Source organism: Meriones unguiculatus (assembly GCF_030254825.1).
Source record: "Meriones unguiculatus strain TT.TT164.6M chromosome 13 unlocalized genomic scaffold, Bangor_MerUng_6.1 Chr13_unordered_Scaffold_45, whole genome shotgun sequence".
Taxonomy (NCBI): Eukaryota; Metazoa; Chordata; class Mammalia; order Rodentia; family Muridae; genus Meriones; species Meriones unguiculatus.
Window position 1 is genome coordinate 415,110 of NW_026843652.1, and position 20,310 is coordinate 435,419.

General features: G+C 37.8%; 1 long non-coding RNA gene and 1 pseudogene across 2 annotated transcripts in view; both read right to left on the reverse strand.

The window, feature by feature from the left end:
- Window positions 1-20,310, reverse strand: part of LOC132651323 (uncharacterized) — a 310,782-nt gene that overhangs the window by 115,538 nt on the left and 174,934 nt on the right. The gene's annotated exons all lie outside the window — the stretch shown is intronic.
- On the reverse strand, window positions 11,662-12,073 carry LOC132651306 (single-stranded DNA-binding protein, mitochondrial-like; annotated as a pseudogene).

The window sequence follows — 20,310 nt, forward strand, 5'->3', positions numbered from 1 at the left end:
ATATTTAGTTTTTTGATGTTAGTTAGGTGGAACATTTCTCTGTTCCGTATGGTCAGGAGGACCTGTCCATGATATATTGAAGTCTTCTCCTATCAGTTTATAAGGGCCAGGATGTGATGCAAGCTGCAGAAGGGTTTCATTTATAACTTGGGTGCTCTTATGTTTGGGGCATAGATGTTAAGTATTGAAATGTTATACTGCTGGATATTTTTTTCAATATGTTATGTCCTTTGCCATCTTTTGATTAGTTGTTTTTGAAGTCTGTTTTGTTAGATATTAAAATTGCTTTACAAGCTTGATACTCTAATTCATTTATTTGGAATATCTTTTCCAACCCTTTACCCTGAGATAATGTCTATCTTGATGTGAAGCTGTGTTTGATGTATTTAGAAGAAGGGTGGATTTTGTTTTATCATCCATTTTTGTGAGCCTGTGTCTTTTTATTGGTGAATTTAGGTCAATGGTATTAAAAGATATCAACAGTGATTGTAAATCCTGGTGTTTTGGTGGTGGTGGTTTTAGCACCCTGTGTTGGGCTATATTTATAGATACATATTGTTTAAATTTGACCTTATCATGAAATATCTTATTTTCTTCATTTGCTGATTGAAACTTTCTGGGCATGGTTAGTAATTTGTCTTGGCTTCTGTAGTTTTTTTAGAGTCAGAAGCACTCTGTCTAAGCCATTCAACTTCTCGCATTTTTACTGAGAATACAGGATTAATTCCAATAGATCTGCCTTTTTTTTTTTTTTTTTTTTTTTGGTTTGTCTGATTAGTTGGTTAGTTTGGTTTGTTTTTGTTGTTGTTGTTTTGTTTTGTTTTCCGTTGCAGCTTTTCATATTCTTGCTTTGTTCTGCATGTTTTGTATTTTAATTATTCTGTGCCAAGAGGACTTTCTTTTCTGGTCCAGTCTCTTTGGTGTTTTGTATGCTTCTTGGTTTCTTGTGCCTCCATAGACATCTTCTTCTTTAGGTTAAGAAATTTTTCTTGTATGATTTTGTTGAAAATATCTTCTGGACCTTTGATCTCATCCTTTTTCTTTTAATCTGATTATCAGCATGTTTTGTGTTGTCATAATGTCCCAGAGTTCCTGGATGTTTCCTGAATGTTTGTATGTAGACTAGGCTGGTTTTGAACTTACACCTCTAACTCCAGTCGAGTGTTGGGCTTAAATCTAGGCCAACATAACTGGCATCAACATCACCATCATTGGCTGCTGAGCATGGAATATAGAGTTTTAGGTATTTATTTTGTTATCTTTTGTATATGTAAGCATAGGTTATTGTGCTGATCTTCATCAACATCTTGCATTTGAAATTTGGCAGGGAGTATATTTAGTTTCTTAGGATGCCATTTATTCATGACACTAACACTATCTGAGCTTTCCAAGTCATTGAATTGTAGGTGTGTGACGCTCTTCTTACCTGTTGTATTTTTTTTTAAATTTTGTTTGTTTTATTCACATTTAATTTATTTTTAATTTAAATTTGTTTTTTTTTTTTTAATTTATTCTCTGACATGAACTCGAGTCTTTGATCACCTCCTCCTGGGCGGTGCAGCCTTGCAAGGCCACAGAGGAAGATGATGCAGCTATCCTTGATGAGACCTGATAAGCTAGAAGGGAAGGAGTTCCTCCTCAATTAGGAGACTAGAGAAAGGGCATAGGGGAAGAAGAAGGAGGGTGGGTGGGACTGGAAGGAGATGAGGGAGGGGGCTATGGCAAGGATACAAAGTGAACACATTGTAATAAATAAATTAATTAAATTAAAAAATAATTTATCCACTTAACATCCCAATTTTAATCTTCTCCCTTGACTCTTCCTTGTCTCACCCTCCATTCTTCTTCCCTCCTTATCCCACTTCCTATATCTCAGATACAGGGAACCCTCCTCTCCTACCATCTGAACCCAGCCTATCAAGTCTCACTACAACTTCCTGCATCCTCTTCCTCTGTGTCATAGCAATGCCCCCTCCACAAAGGGGAAATGATCAAATAGCAGACAACAGAGTCCATGTCAAAGTCAGCACCTTCTCCCCTTACTATGGATCGAACATGGAGACTGAGCTGCCTATCAGCTACATCTGAGCAGGGGTCTGGTTCCTCTTCATGAATGGTCTTTGGTGGGTCCATCAATCTCTGCAAGTCCCCATGGGCCCAGATTTGTTGTCCTTGTTGCTCGTCTTATGGAGGTCCTACCAGCTCTGGGTCTTTCTATCCCCCATGCTTTCCTATGATTCCCTGTGCTCTACCCAAAGTTTGGCTGTGAATCTTAATATCTGCTTCGATCCCCTGCTGGGTAGAGCCTTTCAGAGGACATGTATGTTAGGCTCTCATCCTGTTCCCTCTCCTCAGTCACTTCTGATGTTGATCCTATTTGCCCTTTTGAATAAGAATTGACCATCCTACATAGGGTCCTCTTTTTATTTAGCTCCTTTAGGCCTGTGGATTGTAGTATGTTTATCCTGTATTATGGCTATTATCCACTTACCATGCATGTCTTTCTGGTTTTGGAATAACTCACTTAGGATGATCATTTCTAGTTCCGTCCACTTGCCTGAAAATTTCATGGTTTCCTTTTTTTTTTAAATACCTGAGTAGCATTCCATTGTGTAAATGTACCATAATTTCTGTAAAGCATTTGTTCAGCTGAAAGACATGTAGGTTGTTTCCTGATTCTGGCTATTATGAATATAGGTGCTATGAACATAGTTGAGCAAATATTTTTGTTGAATGGTCGAGCATCTTTTTGATATATGCCCAGGAATGGTAGAGCTGGGTCTTGAAGTTACACTATTTCCAATTGTCTGAGAAAGCATCAGATTGATTTTTAAAGTGGTTGTATAAGTTTGCACACCCACCAGTAATGGAGGAGTGTCCCTCTTTCTCCACATTCTTACTTCAGGTTTTTATCTTAGCCATGATGGGTTTAAGATGGAAAGTCAGAATCATTTTGATTTGCATTTCCATGATGACTATAGATATTGAGCATTTATTTAAGTGTTTTCCACCATTTGATATCCCTCTGTGGAGAATTCTCTGTTTAGTTCTGTACCCCAGTTTTAAAATGGATTATTTGGATTGTTAGAGTTTAATTTCATGAGCTCTTTATATTTTGTATTTATTAGCCCTCTCTGTTGTATGAAGATCTTTTGTCAGGCTGTAAGCTGTCATTTTGTTCTGTTGACAGAGTTCTTTGCTTCATAGAAGTTTTTTGTTTCATGAGATCCTATTCATTAACTCTTGATCTTAGAGCCAGTGCTCTTGGTGTTCTGTTGAGGAAGTTATCTTCTATGCCAATGAGATCAAGGGTCTTTCCAACTTCTTCTTCTAACAGATTTAGTGTATCTGGTTTTATGTTGAGGTCTTTGATCAACTTGGACTGTAGTTTAGTTTAGTGCAGGATGATAAATATGGATCTATTCTCATTTTTCCACATGTAGACTTCCAGTTAGATCAGCACCATTTGTTGAAGATGCTGTCCTTTTTCCAGTGAATGGTTTTGGCTTCTTTTTCAAAAATCAAGTGTTTGTAGGTGTGTGGGTTTATTTATAGGTCTTCACTTCAATTCCATTGATCCACCATTCTGTTTGTATTAGAGTACTGTGCAGTTTTTATTAGTATTGATTTATAGTAGAGCTTGAGATCAGGGATGGTGATACCTTTTGAAGATCTGCTATTGTACAGGATTGTTTTAGCTATTTTTGCTTTTTTAGTTTTCCATATGAAGCGGAGAATTGTTCTTTCAAGTTCCTTAAGGAACTGTGTTGATATTTTGACGGGAATATCATTGAATCTGTAGATTGTTTTTGGTAAGATGGCAGTTATTACAAGATACATTATGTTTTTTATTCCCTGGTGATTGTGAAGGGTGTTATATTCCTAATTCTTTCTCAGTCCATTTGTCTTTTTTAATTTTTTATTTAACTTCTATTAATTACACTTTATTCATTTTTTATCTCCCCATAAGCCCCTCCCTCTTTTATATACAGGCGTGCTACTGATTTTTTTTTTGAGTTAACTTTATATCCAGCCATTTTGCTGAAGTGTTTTTCAACTGTAGGACTTCCCTACAGTAGAATTTTTGGGGTCATTTTTTATACGGTCATATCATCTGTGAATAGTGATATTTGACCCATTCCTTATCAATTTGTGTCCCCTTGATCTCCTTTAGTTGTCTTATTGCCCTAGATAGGACTTTGAGTACTGTATTGAAGAGATTTGGAGAGAGTGTGTAGCCTTTTCTTGTCCCTGAGTTCTGTGGAATTGATTTAACTATCTTTCCATTTAATTTGATGTTAGCTATAGGATAGCTGTATATTTTCTTTACAACTTGTAGATCTGTGCCTTTGTCTCCAGTCTCTCCAAGACTTTAAACAAGAATAACTGTTGGATATTGTCAAATGCTTTTTCAGCATCTAAGGAAATGATCCTGTGTTTTTTTTCCAATTTGTTTATATTATGAATTAATATGCCTTATATTGAACTATCCCTGCATGCCTGGGATGAAGCCTTCTTGGTATTGGTGGGTGATATCTTTGATATGTTCTTGGATATGGTTTGTTAGTGTTTTATTGAGAATTTTTGCATCATTGTTCATAAGAGATTGGTCTGAAGTTCTCTTTCTTTTTGGGGATCTTTGAGGATTTATCAAGGTGACTGTGGTCTTACAAAAGGAGTTTGGTCATGTTGTGTCCATCTCTATTTTGTGGAATAATTTGAAGAATATCGGTTTTCACTCTTCCTTGAAGGTCTTGTATAATTCTGCTCTGAAATCATCTCGCCATTCGCTTTTTTAGGTTGGAAAGATTTTAATGGCTGCTTCTATTTTTTTTTTGCCTGTATAAGACTATTTCATATCTTTACCTGATTTTGATTCAACTTTGGTAAGTGGAATCTAACAAGAGAATTGTATATTTCATTTAGATTTTTAGATTTTGTGGCATATAGGCTTTTGACATAACAGCTAATGGTTCTTTGGGTTTTCTCAGTGTCTGTTATCTCTCTCTCTTCCTGTCAGACTTTGTTGATTTGGATAGTGTCTTTCTGCCATTTACTTAGTTTGGCTAAGAGTTTGTCTATGTATTTGATTTTCTCTTGGTTTTGTTGATTCTTTGAATTATTCTCTTTGTTTCTAATTTATTGATTTCAGCCCTGAGTTTGGTTATTCCTAGTGGTCTACTCCTGTTGGGTGTGTTTGCTTCTTTTTTTTAAGGGCTTTCGGGTGTGCCATTAAGTTGCTTGTATGGGATGTCTCCAATAGCTTATGAAGGCCTTTAATGCTATTAAAACTCCTCTTAGGACTGCTGTCATTGCATCCCATGAGTTTGGGTATGATGTGCATTCATTTTCATTGAACTGTAGGAAGTTCTTTCTTTATTTCTCCCCTGACCTAGATTTCATTGAGTAGGGAGTTGTTCAGTTCCCACGTGTGTGTAGGCTTTTTATTATTTCTGTTATTGTTGAGGTCTATCTTTAGTCCATCATGGTCTGATAGGATACAAGACATTATTTCAATCTTGTTGTATCTTTTGAGGCCTGGTTTGTGACCTATTGTATGGTCAGTATTGGAGAAGGGTCCATGAGGTGCTGAAAGAAGATATATTCTTTTCTGTTTGGGTTAAAAAATTCTCTAGATATCTATTAGGTCCATTTGATTCATGACATCCATTAGTGTCATTATCTCTCAGTTTAAGTTCTGTTCCATTGCTCTGTCCCTTGATGATAGTGACATATTGACATCTCCCATTATTAATGAATGGTGATTAATATATTCTTTAAGCTTTATTAACATTTCTTTTACAAATGTGGGTGTCCTTGTATTTAAGGCATTGATGCTCAGAATACAGATGCCATCTTGGTGGAAATTTCCTTCAATGAGTATGAAGTATCCTTCCTCATTTCTTTTTATTTATTTATTTACTATTTTTTAATTTAGGAGCAATAACTGATATCAGTCAATATTTTCAAAGTTTGAACATATGTGTAACAGCATAGTTTTTTTAAAAAAACATCTTTCAACATTTTACTATTTTCTTTTTTCTTATTTAATTTTTATTAATAACAGTTTATTCAATTTATATCCCCCTGTACTTTCCTCCTTCCTCCCCTCCCAATCTGACCCTAGGTCTACCCCACCCCTGTCCCTCTCCTAGTCCACTGATAAGGTAGGTCCTCCTCCCTTTCACTCTGATCCTAATCTATCAGTTCTTATCAGGAGTGGCTGCATTGTCTTCTTCTGTGGCATGGCAAGGCTGCTCCCCCCTCGGGGGGAGGTGATCAAAGAGCAGACCAATAAGTTCCTGTCAGAGACAGTCCCTGTCCCCATTACTATGAAGCCCACTTGGATACTGAACTGTCATAGTCTACCTCTGTGCAGGGATTTCAGGCCATCTCCATGAGTGGTCCTTGGCTGGAGCACCAGTTTCAAAAAGACCACTGTGTCCAGAATTTTTGGAACTGTATCTGTCCTTGTGGATCTCCTATCCTCTCCAGGTCTTACTATCTCCTACTTCGTCCATAAGATTCCCTGCACTTTGCCCAAAGTTTGGCTATGAGTCTCAGAATCTGCCTCGAGACCCTGCAGGGTAGTGCCTTTCAAAGGCCCTCTGTGGTAGGCTCCTGTCCTGTCCCTGTTCTCTCCCTCATCTGATGTCCATCCTCCTTGCCTTTCTGCATGGGGTTTGAGCATCTTAGCCAGCATACTCCTTCCTGATTAACTTCCTTAGGTGTACAGATTTTAGTATTTTTATCCTATATTTTATATCCTATATCTACTTATGAGTGAGTATATACTCTGTGAGTCTTTCTGCTTCTGGGATACCTCACTCAGGATGATCTTTTCCACTTCCCACCATTAACCTGCAAATTTCATGTTTTCCTTGTTTCTTTATTGCTGAGTAATAGTCCATCATATAGATATACCACAATTTCTGTATTCATTCTTCAACTGAGGGCCATCTGTGCTGTTTCCAGCTTCTGGCTATTACAAAAAAGCTATTACAAACATAGTTGAGCAGATATCCTTGTTGTATACTTGAGGGCCTTTTGGATATATGCTTAGGAGTGGTATAGCTGGATCTTGAGGACACGCTATTCCTAATTGTCTGAGAAAGTGCCAGGTTGATTTGTAAAGTGGTTGTATAAGTTTACATTCTCACCAGCAATGAAGGAGGGTTCCCCTTTCTCCAAATCCTATCCATCATGAGTTGTCACTTGAGTTATTTGTCTTAGTCATTTTGATGGGTGTAAGGTGAAATCTCAGGGTGGTTTTGGTTTGCATTTCCCTGATGACTAAGAATTTTGAACATTTCTTTAAGTGTTTCTCTGCCATTCTATATTCCTCTATTGAGAATTCTCTGTTTAGCTCTGTACCCCCCCCTTTTTTTTAATTTGTGTTACTTGATTTGTTGCTGTTTAACTTCTTGAAATCTTTATAAACACTGGATACTAACCTTCTGTCAGATATAGGGTTGGTGAAAATCCTTTCCCAATCTGCAGGCAGTCATTTTATGTTGACAACAGTTTCCTTTGACTTATAAAAGTTTTTCTGTTTCATGAGGTCCCATTTATTGATTGTTGCTCTTAGAGCCTGTACTGTTGAAGTTCTGTTCAGGAAGTTGTCCCTTGTTCCAATGAGTTCAAGGCTCTTCCTCACTTTTTCTTCTCACAGGGTTAGTATGTCTGGTTTTATACTGAGGTCTTTGATCCACCTGAACTTTAGTTTTGTGCAGAGTGATAAATATGGATCTATTTGCATTTTCCTACATGTAGACATCCAGTTAGACCAGCACCTTTTGTTGAAAATGATATCTTTTTTCCATTGTATGGTATTGGCATCTTTGTCAAAAATCAGGAGTCCATAGTGTGTGGGTGTATTTCTGGGACTTCTATCCGATTCCATAGATCCACTAGTTGATGTCTATGCAAGTACCATGCAGTTCTTATTACTGTTGCTCTATAGTGCAGCTTGAGATCAGGGATGGAGATACTGCCAGAAGATCTTTTATTATGGAAGATTGTTTTAGCAATTCTGGGTTTCTTGTTATTCCATATGAAGTTGGAAATTTTTCTTTAAAGGTCTGTGAAGATTTGTGTTGGTAATTTGATGGGAATTACATTAAATCTGTAGATTGCATTTGGTAAGAGGACCATTTTTACTATGTTTATCCTGCCAAGCCATGAGCATGAGAGATCTTCCCATCTTCTGATATCTTCTTCTATTTCTTTCTTTAGAGACTTGAAATTTTTTCATACAAGTCTTTGACTTGCTTGGTTAGGGTCACACCAAGGTACGTTATGTCCTTTTTGACTATTGTGAAGTGTGTTGTTTACCTAATTTCTTTCTCAGCACTTTTGTCTTTTGTGTACAGAAGGGCTACTTATTTTTTTAGTTGATTTTGTATCCAGCCACATTGCTGAAAGTATTTGGCCACTTTAGGGGTTCCCTGGTAGAATTTTGGGGGTCACTCAGGTATACTATCATATCATCTACAAATAGTGATACTTTGACTTCTTCTTTTCCCATTTGTATCCCCTTGATCTCCTTCAACTGTCTTATTACTCTAGCAAAGACTTCGAGAACTATGTTGAAGAGATATGGAGAGAGGGGGCAGCCTTGCCTTGTCCCTGAATTCAGTGGGATTGCTTTCAGTTTCTCTCCATTCAGTTTGATGTTGGCTATATGTTTGCTGTATATCGCCTTTACTATGTTTAGGTATATGCCCTGTATCCCTGATCTCTCCAATACTTTAAACATAAATGGATGCTGGATTTTTTCAAATGCCTTTTCAGCATCTAAGGAGATTATCATGTGTTTATTTTTCTTTCAGTTTGTTAATATGGTGGATCATATCGACAGATTTTTGCATCTTGAACCACCCCTGCATACCTGGCCTGAAGCCTACTTGGTTGTAGTGGATGATACATTTGATGTGTTTTTGTATTGGGTTTGCAAAGTATTTTGTTGAGTATTTTTTCATCAATGTTCATAAGGGAGATTGGCGTGAAATAGTCTTTATGCTGGGGTATCCAGGGCTGCTTGCTCTTGAATAACTAGGTTCTGGAGATGCCATATTGCTTTGTCTTTTGCTGATTGAGCTTTTATACTGGCCTCTACCCATTGGGATATCCTAGGTTTTGGATGTTAGTTTCTGGTACTTCCTGGAATCCTGTGGTGGGTCGAATCCCCTTGGCAGGAAGATGATTTTTCCCAAAGGAGCTCTCCTCCGTTTTTTCGGTATGGTCACTGAATGACAGGTGTTTTTCAGGAATTGCCACAGCTCATCTCAGGCATACAGACCTGAGTAGTAATTGTTGCCTTTGTTAGTAAAAGGGGCTATTCTCTCACCCAGAGAAGTTCTGGAGACAGCTGCCCTGCTACTGGGTTTCTTGCTGTAAATGTAGTGAGCTGCTGCTGTAACCTGAGTGCCCTGTGGCTTGGTCAGTTTAGTTAGGGATAACTGGTTGTTCCTTGGAGCAGTATCTGGGGGTTGATCTCAGGAAACCCAGGCTTCTGTAGGTCTCAGTTTGGAGCTCTGTGCCCCAGTACCCAAGTGGTAATCTGTGGCAGGTGAGCACCACTCTCATGTGTACAGCAGGAGGCTAGAGTAGGAGCCTGTGGATAACCAGAAACTTTTCTGGAGCTAGGTGTCCTGAGGTAGGGCCAGATATTTCTCCCACCTTTGGGTTTTCTTTCAATGGGAAGACTCAGTCTGTCATGTTTGACATAGTATGTAGAATGTGTAGGCACTTGCCAATGATGGCTCCAAGCTGGTGACTGGGAAAGAATCTGAGAACTTTTCCAAGAATGTTCCTGTGTATGGTGGATGTAGTGTGTGTGTGGGGAGTTGGCTGAGTTCTCTAATCTGGGATCTGCTGTTTCCCTGCCTGTGGGGTTTTCTCCAGACGGGGAAACCCAGCCTCTAGAGTCGTGGCGCACACAGTTCTGTGATGCAGAGTAGGGTATGGAGGGCTAGCGGCTGGAGGCGCACTCAGGCCTGACAGCTGTGCACCCACCAGTCTGCAGGACCTTTCCATGGATAGACTGGGTGATCTGAGGTCAATCCTGCTTTCTTCTTCCCTGTTTCTTTTCTAGACTGGGGCTCCCAGTCTCTGGTGCTCTGGAGAACATAATTTAGTCTGGAAAGGTTATCAGGACACAAAGGTGTATCCTGCGACCCAGGATATCTTCCAAGTTCTCGCTAAGTGACCTGAGAGTGGACCTGACTGACTCCCACACCGTGGAGTTTCCTCTCACCTGGGAAAAAGGATCTTTGTTGTTTTAGGGCCCAGAGTTCAGTCTTTTAGTTGCTGTACCAACATTGCTGTCCTACTCCTCAGACCCAATGTCCTCCTGGCACTGCCATCTTGGATTCCCCCCTTCCTCATCCCTTTCAAATAATTTTGGTTGAAAGTCTATTTTATTAGATATTAGAATAGCTACTCCTGCTTGCTTCTTGGGTCCACTTGCTTGAAAACCTTATTCCTGCTGCAACATCCCAGGAACTTTCCCAGAGATTAGCTGGGTGCTCTGAGGTTGGACCGATTGTTTCCCTCATCATTGGTTTTCTTCTTACATTTGAAACACAGTCAGTTGGGACCCACAAATCCACCTATTGGACGCCATGCAGTCTCTGCTACCCAGCTTATCAGACACAGTGTGCAATCAGCCCAACCATCTGGGATCTATTTTTAATTTTTACCGAATATGAGTATTTTGATTGTATGCATGAATATGCACGTCTTGTGTGCCTAATCCTCACAGTAGTCTGAAGATGTCTTCAGAACTCATGAACTTATAGCAATTGATAGTAGTGGGTCCCAGGAAATCACTGACAATTGAGCCCAGTAATTTGAAAGAGCAGCAAGAACTCCTCACTGCTGAGCCATCTGTCCTGTTTTATGTTGCTTATTTATGATCAGCATTTACATTGGTAATATTTTCATCTTTCTCTTTTTAGCTGTTTAAACATGCATTCCCTTTTAGTAAGATATCATTGAAGTTACAGTTTAAGCTGGGGCAGTGCAGATTTCTGGAAAACAAATATACAACAGGAGTGAATGTATAATTTCTTGTAGAAGCTTCAGTAAAGACCTCTGAGTTCTTTCAATATTTTGTGTTTGTTTGATTGACTTTTAGAGGAGGCTCTGTCTTACTATATAGGTCTGGCTGTCCTAGAACTCTTTGAATAGGTAATGCTGACATCTAGCTCAATAAGATACACCTGCATCTGCCTCCTGAGTGATGGAATTGAAGGCATGACAGAATACACCCAGCTTGTCCACCATTTTTTTGTAGTTAGTAACTGTTAATAAATTTCTCTGATCTGTACTTAGTATTGTTCATCTGTTAATTCCTCTCTCTGTGTGTCTCTGTCTCTCTGTCTCTGTCTCTCTATTTCACACTCTTCTCTATGTTTGCCTTTGTCCACATTAATTGTCATGTCTATTCCAAAGCTATATCCTCTTCAAAAAGTTCAGATATGATACAGTTAAAACTTGTTATTCCATTTTCTTCTAAAATGACTTAGTGATAACATTAACACTTCTTTTTTAATAGAAAAGTTTTAATCTTTATTTTTAATCTATAGACTACATTATTTAGTAAGGAGGATATACAAAACAATGATCAGAGAATAATCATGTGTTCTATTCCTTTTCTTTTGTCTGGTCACTCAGAAATATGATGTTATTGGCTATGATTGTTGTTGCTTGCCACTCACATTATTTTTATCCATGTATTCACTGTAGTCCACTTTCCCTTCCACAAATATATGAGCCCCCCTCTTCACATACTGATATGCCACATCCCTGAGCCCTGGTCAAAACATAATATTCAGTACCATGTTGTCTTTTGACTGATGTTACCCATCTGTTCAGTGTCCCCTGATCAACACATCTCATTTGTTGCTATATAAAATATCATGACTATGTTTTGTCCTTCCACTTGTCTCATGACAGGGTCCTGACCTACTCACCCAAGTAACTGAAGATGATTCATAGATTGCTCTAGAACCCAACTAATGGCTACTTTACATTCATGTCTTACAAACTGATGAAACACAGATTTTTGAAGCACGCCTTTGGTTTTTTTGTTTTGTTTTGTTTTGTTTTGTTTTGAATCTAACCTTTAGGCTTTTTCATCTCCCCTACTTCACATCATGCATAGCACCCAACTGTATAACATTAGCACTTCTGTGTCAGAAAATAAATGGAAGAAACAGTAGAATTATATGATTATATTGACAATGAAGTATAAATTTATATTGTTGCCACTGTTTCTGTTGTACAAATGTATGGTATATTTTAGAATTCAGTGACCTTCACTGATGTGCATGTGAAATTCAGCCAAGAAGAGTGGGCCTTGCTGGAACCTTCCCAGAAGCAACTCTACAAAGGTGTGATGCTAGAGACCTGTGAAAACCTCACTGCTATAGGTAAGACTGCAATTTTTCTTTCACTTTTAAAATAAAGAGACAACTCTTACTTTGTTATTGATCCTCTTCTGTTATTCCAATTGAGAATGAGGAGGAATGAGGTAAATAAATCAGGCATGGTTCTAAGGGTCACAGATCATAGTGATTTAAGTTTTGCCTTAATAATAACATGCTATTTCCAATAATATATATTTTCTCGTACTATATTTTAGGCTACAATTGGGATGACCATAATATTGAAGAACATTTTCAAAGTTCTACAACTAATAAAAGGTAACTTTATGTGCATGTTGATGTGTCATGGAAGTCTGGTGTTTTTTGTTTGTTTGTTTGTTTGTTTGTTTAATGGCTGCTTTTTATTTTCTGTTTTTCAAATAGATTTTTTTCTGGGTATCTGTGACTTTCTTAGACTTGCTTGTTAGACCAGCCTGACCTCAAAATCACACAGATCTGCCTGCTTCTCACTCCACAAGTGCTGGAATTGAAGGCATGTACCAGCACACATGGCTGTGTCCTGGAAGTTTTAAAGAAAAGCAACAGTGTAAAAACAGCACTGCTTTAAGTGTACTGATGATCATTAAAATCTCATAATTCCATGTACTTCAATGTCAGGTATCTGATTTGTGTTTACAAGGCACTCCCCTAAGATAGAAGAAAATAAAATAATATTGTAACAAAAATACCATTTGAATCATATGGACATTACAGCTACTGACTTGAACTGCCAATCTAATCTGTTTAGTCTCATTCTATCTACTCAGATATTGTAAGAGGTATGCACACTGAATTGGTGATCAGTATGTGTCCAAAACCTTCTAATAAGCAAAACTTTCATAGTAGAACCAGTGTTACTCATTTTCGTGCAGTAACATTGTAAAGTTTAGTGAAAGGAGCAGCTTATGAGAATCAAGAATATTGTTTTGGAGAAACTTTAATCCCTATATGACATGTCTATGATGAACAAAAAATAAACTGTGTTAATTCAATGTGGGTGTCTTTATTAATTTTGTAAATTAAACTGGTATATCATATGTCAAAATGATTTTAAGACACATGAGCATAGGGATATTGAAAGAAGCAGTGTCCCTGTCTTTCTCCAAGAAAAACTGATTTGGTAGTAGTCCCCACTGTGACTAAATTTTCTGAATGTGATAAATGGTTACTGTTAATTGGTTTTGCAACTTCACTGAGAATTCATCAGCAAACTCATATTGCTGAAAATACCTATGAATACTAGGAATTTGGAACTTCTGCTTGTCTTGGCTCACTTTGTAAATGAAGTATCATTTATACAGTACAAAAATTTGTGAATGGGATTGCTGTGGTAAAATTCTGAATTCTTACAATACTCTTCATATATAGGAGAAAACCTCTTATAGAAAAATGATGCTATAAAAGTGATCCACATAACAAATGCTCTTACCATCACAGGGATCTTCAAAAATACCCATAATGAAGGGGAATACCGTGAATGTAAATAAAGTGATAAAACTTTAAAATTTGATTCTTCTTTACCATCAGATCAAATTATGAAATTAATTCATATAGATAAATATATTTATTAGTGTAATGAAATGTCTTTGGTAAATCTTTCACATGTGCCAATTTTCTTTGCAGGCATGAAAGCAGTCATACTGTAGAGAAACCCTTTAAATGCACTCTATGTGGTAAATCCTTCCACCATACCACTGGTCTCAAAAGCCATGAAAGAACACACACTGGAGGGAAGCCTTACAAATGTAATCAATGTGGTAAAGCCTTTGCAAAAAGCAGTCAGCTCATATGGCATAAAAGAACACATACTGGAGAGAAACCTTATGAATGTAACCAGTGTGGTAAAGCCTTTGCACAAAACAGTCATCTCATAAGCCATAAAAGAACACACACTGGAGAGAAACCTTATGAATGTAACCAGTGTGGTAAAGCCTTTGCAGAAAACAGTAACCTCATAAGACATAAAAGAACACATACTGGAAAGACATCTTATGAATATACCCAACGTAATAAAGCCTTTGCACAGCAGAGTAGTCTCCGAAAACAGGAAAAGACACACAGTGGAGAGAAGCCTTGTGAGGGTAATTAGTGTGATAAATCCTTTGCATGTAACAATCATCTCCTAAGACAACAATACATTCTGGCGGGAAACCATATGAATATAACTATGTGGCAAAGCCTTTGCACATAGCATCTCCTAATACATAAAATAACACATACTGGAAAGATTTCTGACTGTAACCAATGTGAACAAACTTTTGGACTTCAGAATAATCTCCACACTCATGAAAGAAATCCTAATGGACAGAAAGCCTGTCAGTGTTTTTAACATGGTGAAACCATTCCACATTTGTATAATCTTCATCATCATGAAAGGATTCATAATAGAGGAAAAACTTATGAATGTGTTAAAATGGTGAGGCCTTGCACAAATCCAGAGTCATCATCAACATAAAAGTATCCTTACTGGAGAGGAATTCTGTGAGTATAACAAGGTGGAAAGGCTGTTGTGTACTTTGGTCCACTGAGATGCAACAGAACTGTAAAACTAGCTCAATGGAAATGACCTCCCTTTTCTGAAGGGGAAAGGGGATAGGAGCAATAGGAACGGAGGGTAGTCATGGGCAGAGAAGGGAGGGGGATTACTATTGGAATTTAAAGTAAATAAACTTATTTTTAAAAAGAATACAATGAATGGTGAATATCAATTACATGCAACAGTATTATATAATGTGTTTACGGAAGACTTCTTGATAATCCTGATTCTCAACATTTACTATTTTCAGTTGCCTCACTTTACACAAGAAACTTTTAGTCCAGTGGATGAATATGTAGGGAATGGTGAACTAACACCAGCCAGGAAGTTCTCTGAGAGTAACACAACAGTGGTAGCCTAACCCACACTGAATTTTGAGATATGAGGGAGAAGGCTTTCTTTTCCATGTATGAACCTGCTTCTGGAGTAGATGTGTAACCATGTCAAGGGTGAGTTTTCTCTGCCTGACTTCATCTAGAGAGTGTCTTTAGACATAGACACCACCAATCAAATTTGATAGATGGCCTTTGACACAGATCACTGATAACTCTCCCCTCCCTTCAAATATAGGATAATTTGGATCTGTGTCCTTGTTCTTATTCATATAATAGGAATGTGCTGTTTAATGCAAATCAAACTTCCTTGAATTGCCTAGCATTAAACAATTATCTACACCTATGCTTAGAGCATCCCAGGCACTCCCCAAGGGATATAAGCCTCTGTTTTCTGTTTTCTGGAATTAAAGTTGAACTTACTTTCTGAGATGGTTCCCAGAGTGGCTGACCACTGTTATGCTTGTGGGCTTTCCAAGCTTTATACCTCATCTTCTACCCCTCATGCCTTCCTGGGCTGGTGGGAAACAGCCCTCCAGGCAGCAAGAGAATCACATTCTGTGAAATACCTGTGATAAAATGCTTCAAACTTCATACCATTTCAAAGTTCGCGTTTTTGGATGTGAAATGGTCAGTCAAACAGTGTCATGGGGTGGGACTCTTTAAAATGAGTTATACTTAGTATTTTTTTTCACGGTAAGTTTGCAGGCAAGCTTCATTGTATGAAATCTTCTGAGGTGAGTCCAGTGGCCCATGGAAAAGAAATAAGAGCAGAAATTTTATTTCTCTGTTTTTAATAGCTGAGTACTGTTCTGATGATATATGGGTGGATGGCAGAGGATAGGAACTCCCTTTTGAGTGGTCTAGGGAAAGGGCATGGGGGAAGATGGAGGGTGGGTGAGAGCAGTATGAGTTGAGGGAGTGACCTTCAATCAGCATATAGAATAAATAAATTGTGAAAAATAAAAACAATTAATTAAATATAGTAAGAAAAACAAAACAAAAAAGCAAAAATTTGAGTCTAAAAATTTGGGTAACCGCCCTCCCTCAAAGAGAAGAAAGAAGATATATAGAAATAAAAGAAAAACAGAATCTTTGTCTTTGTCACCTTTCTTCCCTGTGGGCTCACTTGAAGATCACTATCCAACGGAGACCATGCTTTTCTCTATGAAGTTTATGTTACCATAGAAGTAGGATTCAAACCTGGAACTAATGGCAGAGGTTCCTAATTAACATACCAAATCAAATCTACCTGCTATTTTCTCCCAGCAATCCTTCAGTCCTTCCATGTTATCTGGTCTTCCAGGCTAGTACAGCCCATGCAATACCCTGAATCCTCCTTCCCAGGGCCTGAGCTAACCTCACTCCCCCCCTTGCCCATCTATAGGCAAACTATTTTGGCTTCCTGCCACTGTCAAGAGCCATGCAGTAGCAACAGCAAAACAGCTGTAGATCTCATGGAATGTTGCTCCCCTGTTAGCATACTTACGATGAGTTTGTCTTGGAGAAGCATAATCCCAAGAACTGATTTTCCGGAGGACTTTGTGTTCTTATGTAGCATATCTCTGCTTGTTGTCCTTATGATGCCCATATTCCTTATAACATGAGTTGTATGAAAACCATAAGTAGTCTTCTATCTCATCACTGGGCAATATCACTGGCATTTAAAATTAACAATGTTTGATCTCTTTCCACCTGTTTACTGGAGCAGATTAAGGAATTAACCACTGCCCTTGAAAGGAGCCATAGATGTAGATTGTTAGCAATGACCATTATACTTAGAAACAATTTGGAAAAATAGATTGTTTAACAAGGTCAGGGAAGATGTTTTTGCTAATGGCTCTGATGTAAAAAATCTTAGAGAACAATTTAAAGTTAAGAAAAGTACACTATTAATAGTAAAGCCATGGATGTTTTAAGGTTGATGAGCCAAGTTAGCATTGGCTGTCTGGGCACCCTCAAACTGGGTTTAAAACTGAGACAGCAGTTGATTCCTCTACATTTGTTTTTCCCTTCAGCTTCTTGATATGATTTAATAAAAATTATTAATGAGTAGATGCACACCCCTTTAATATTTAAAGTACAGGTGCCAGTACCATGCCATTATTTTATTACTGTTGCGCTATAGTACTACTTGAGATCTCGGATGAAGATACCTCCAGAAAATCTTTTACTGTACAGGCATTCTTTTAAAATCAATTCTATTTATTTTGTTTTGTTTTGTTTTGTTTTGTTTTATCTTGTTTTGTTTTTCCATATGAAATTGAGAATTGTTCTTTCAAGGTCTGTAATGAGTTGTGCTGGTATTTTGATTGGAATTGCATTGAGTCTCTAGATTTCTTTTGGTAGAGTGGCCATTTTTACTATGTTAATCCTCCAATTCTGTAGTATGGGCAATCTTCTGATATCTTCCTTTAAGTTCTTTTTTTTTCATACAAGTTGTTCACTTGCTTGATTAGAGTCACACCAAGGTACTTTATGTTATTTGTGGCTTTTGTGAAAGGGTTTTGTTTCCCTAATTTCTTTCTGAGCCCATTTGTCTATTGTATACAGGAGGGCTTCATATTTTTTTTAAATTTAATTTTGTATCAAGCCATTTTGCTGAAGATGTTTATCAGCTGTAGAAGTTCCCTGGTTGAATTTTTAGGGATATTCATATATACTATCACATCATCTGCAACACAAGCTGGACTTCTATGGAGAAAAGTGAACCCTCCTCCATTGCTGGTGGGAATATAAACTTGTACAACCACTTTGGAAATCAATCTGGTGCTTTCTCAGAAAATTATGAACAGTGCAACTAGAATATTCAGTTATATCAACTGTGGGCATATATTCAGAAGATTATCAACCATACAACAAGGACATTTGCTCAACTCTACTCATAACAGCTATATTGACAATATCCAGAATCTGGAAACAACTTAGATGTTCCCAAACCGAGGAATGGAAACAGAAATTGTGGCACATTTATACAATGCAATACTAATCAGCAATTAAAAACAAGGAAATGAATACTATTCAGCAATTAAAAACAACTAGAAAAGATCGCTCTGAGTGAGGTATCCAGAAGCAGAAAGATGCTCATGGTATATCCTCACTATATGTGGATATTAGTCATAAAATATAGGATTAAAATACTAAAATCTAAAGTCCTAAAGGATCTAAACAACAGGAAGTACCCTAGGGAAGATGCTTAATCCTCATTCAGATGGACAAATAGTATAGACATCGGCAATGTGAGAAGACAGGGGACAGGGCAGGCACCTACCACAGAGGGCCTCTGAAAGAATCTACCTAGCAGGGTATTAAAGCAGATGATTAGACTCATAGCCAAACTTTGGGCAGAGAGCATGGACTAATATGGAGGATTCAGGAAATAGAAAGACCTGGATGGGGGAGGTCCTCCACAAGGAGGCCAATTGAGTCAAAAATATAGGCCCTGGGGGCCCTGTTCCAACAAAGGACCATGCATGAAAAACACCTAGAACCCCTGCTCAGATGTAGCTCATAAGAATCTCAGTTTCCATGTGAGTTCCCTATTAAGGGTGACAGGGGCTGTCTGTGACATGAACTCAGTGGAAGACTACTTGATCACCTACTCCTGGAAGGTGCAGCCTTGCCAGGCCACAGAGGAAGAAGGTACAGCCATTCTTGGTAAGACTTGAGAAGATAGTATGAAAGGAAGTCTTCCCCTATCATTGGACTAGGAAAGGGGCATAGGGGTAGAAGAGGGAGGTAGGTTGTAACAGGTGGAAGATGAGGGAGGGGCTTACAGCCAGAAAACAAGTGAATAAATTGCAATAATCAATAAAAAAGAAATAAATGAGTTTTTTTTCCTGAAATGGCTGCACTCAGGCAACTGTCTCTTAAAAACAACTAGAAAGAATAGTATTTCATCTCTTCACATTTTCCTTTTTCCTTTAATACTATATATAATAAATAACCTTGATAAAATTCAGTTGTTTGTTATATATTCCTAGTATTATAATATTGTAAAATATTTTACAAATCAAATTTTGATATGTTATGTGTGTAAAAATAGTTTATGAAAAGTGGCTTGAATTTTCAAAAGAGCAAAGGATGATTACTCAAAACTCAGGAGGGTGAAAATGGAAGGAAAATTGATGGAAGAATAAATAATATATAAATAAATTAATATCTCTTACACAGTAATTATAACATTTGATCATTGAGATTTAAAAAATATACACAGAATATTTCTCAAGTAAACAATGTAAGCTATTATTAATAGCTTTTATGCATGCACGCTGAAGTATTTCTTTATATTATTCCTCTTGTCACTAAAATGTGTTATTTGACAAGTCATGCCACTACCACCTGATGTTCAGGCTCTAATACTGACTATTCAGTTCTTATTTCAGAGTACTAACTTCTTTTAGCCCAATTAGGACTGAAGTCAGACAATGTTTGATTTCTGAGTCTAGCTCAGGTCATAAATTTTGATGATACATGTTGAGGTCATCCACAATTTCAAAGTAAAATGATTGCCTTTCTTGAAATGTTAAATGTTCTCTCTCCCTCTCTCATACACACACACACACACACACAAAGAAGGAGCAAACAGGAAACAACCTAGGAACCTATCACAGAGGGCTTCTGAAAGCCTCTGCCCTTCAGACTATCAAAGCAGATGCTGAGTCTGATGGGCAACTGTTGGGCAGAGTGAATGGAATTTTAGGTAAGAACTGGGAAATAGTAAGAGCTGGAGAGGACAGGGTCTCCACAAGGAGAGCAACAGAACAAGAAAATTTGTACACAGGGAACTTCCCAGAGACTCATACTCCAACCAAGGACTATTCATGGAGATAACCCAGAACCCCTGTACAAATGTAGCCCAGGGCAGTTCAGAGTCCAATTGGGTTACATAACAATGTGAAGAAGGACTGCCTCTGACATAATCTGATTGGCCTGCTCTTTGATCACCTCCCTCTGTGGGGGAGCAGCCTTACCAGGCCATAGTAGAGGACAATGCAGCCACTTTTGATGT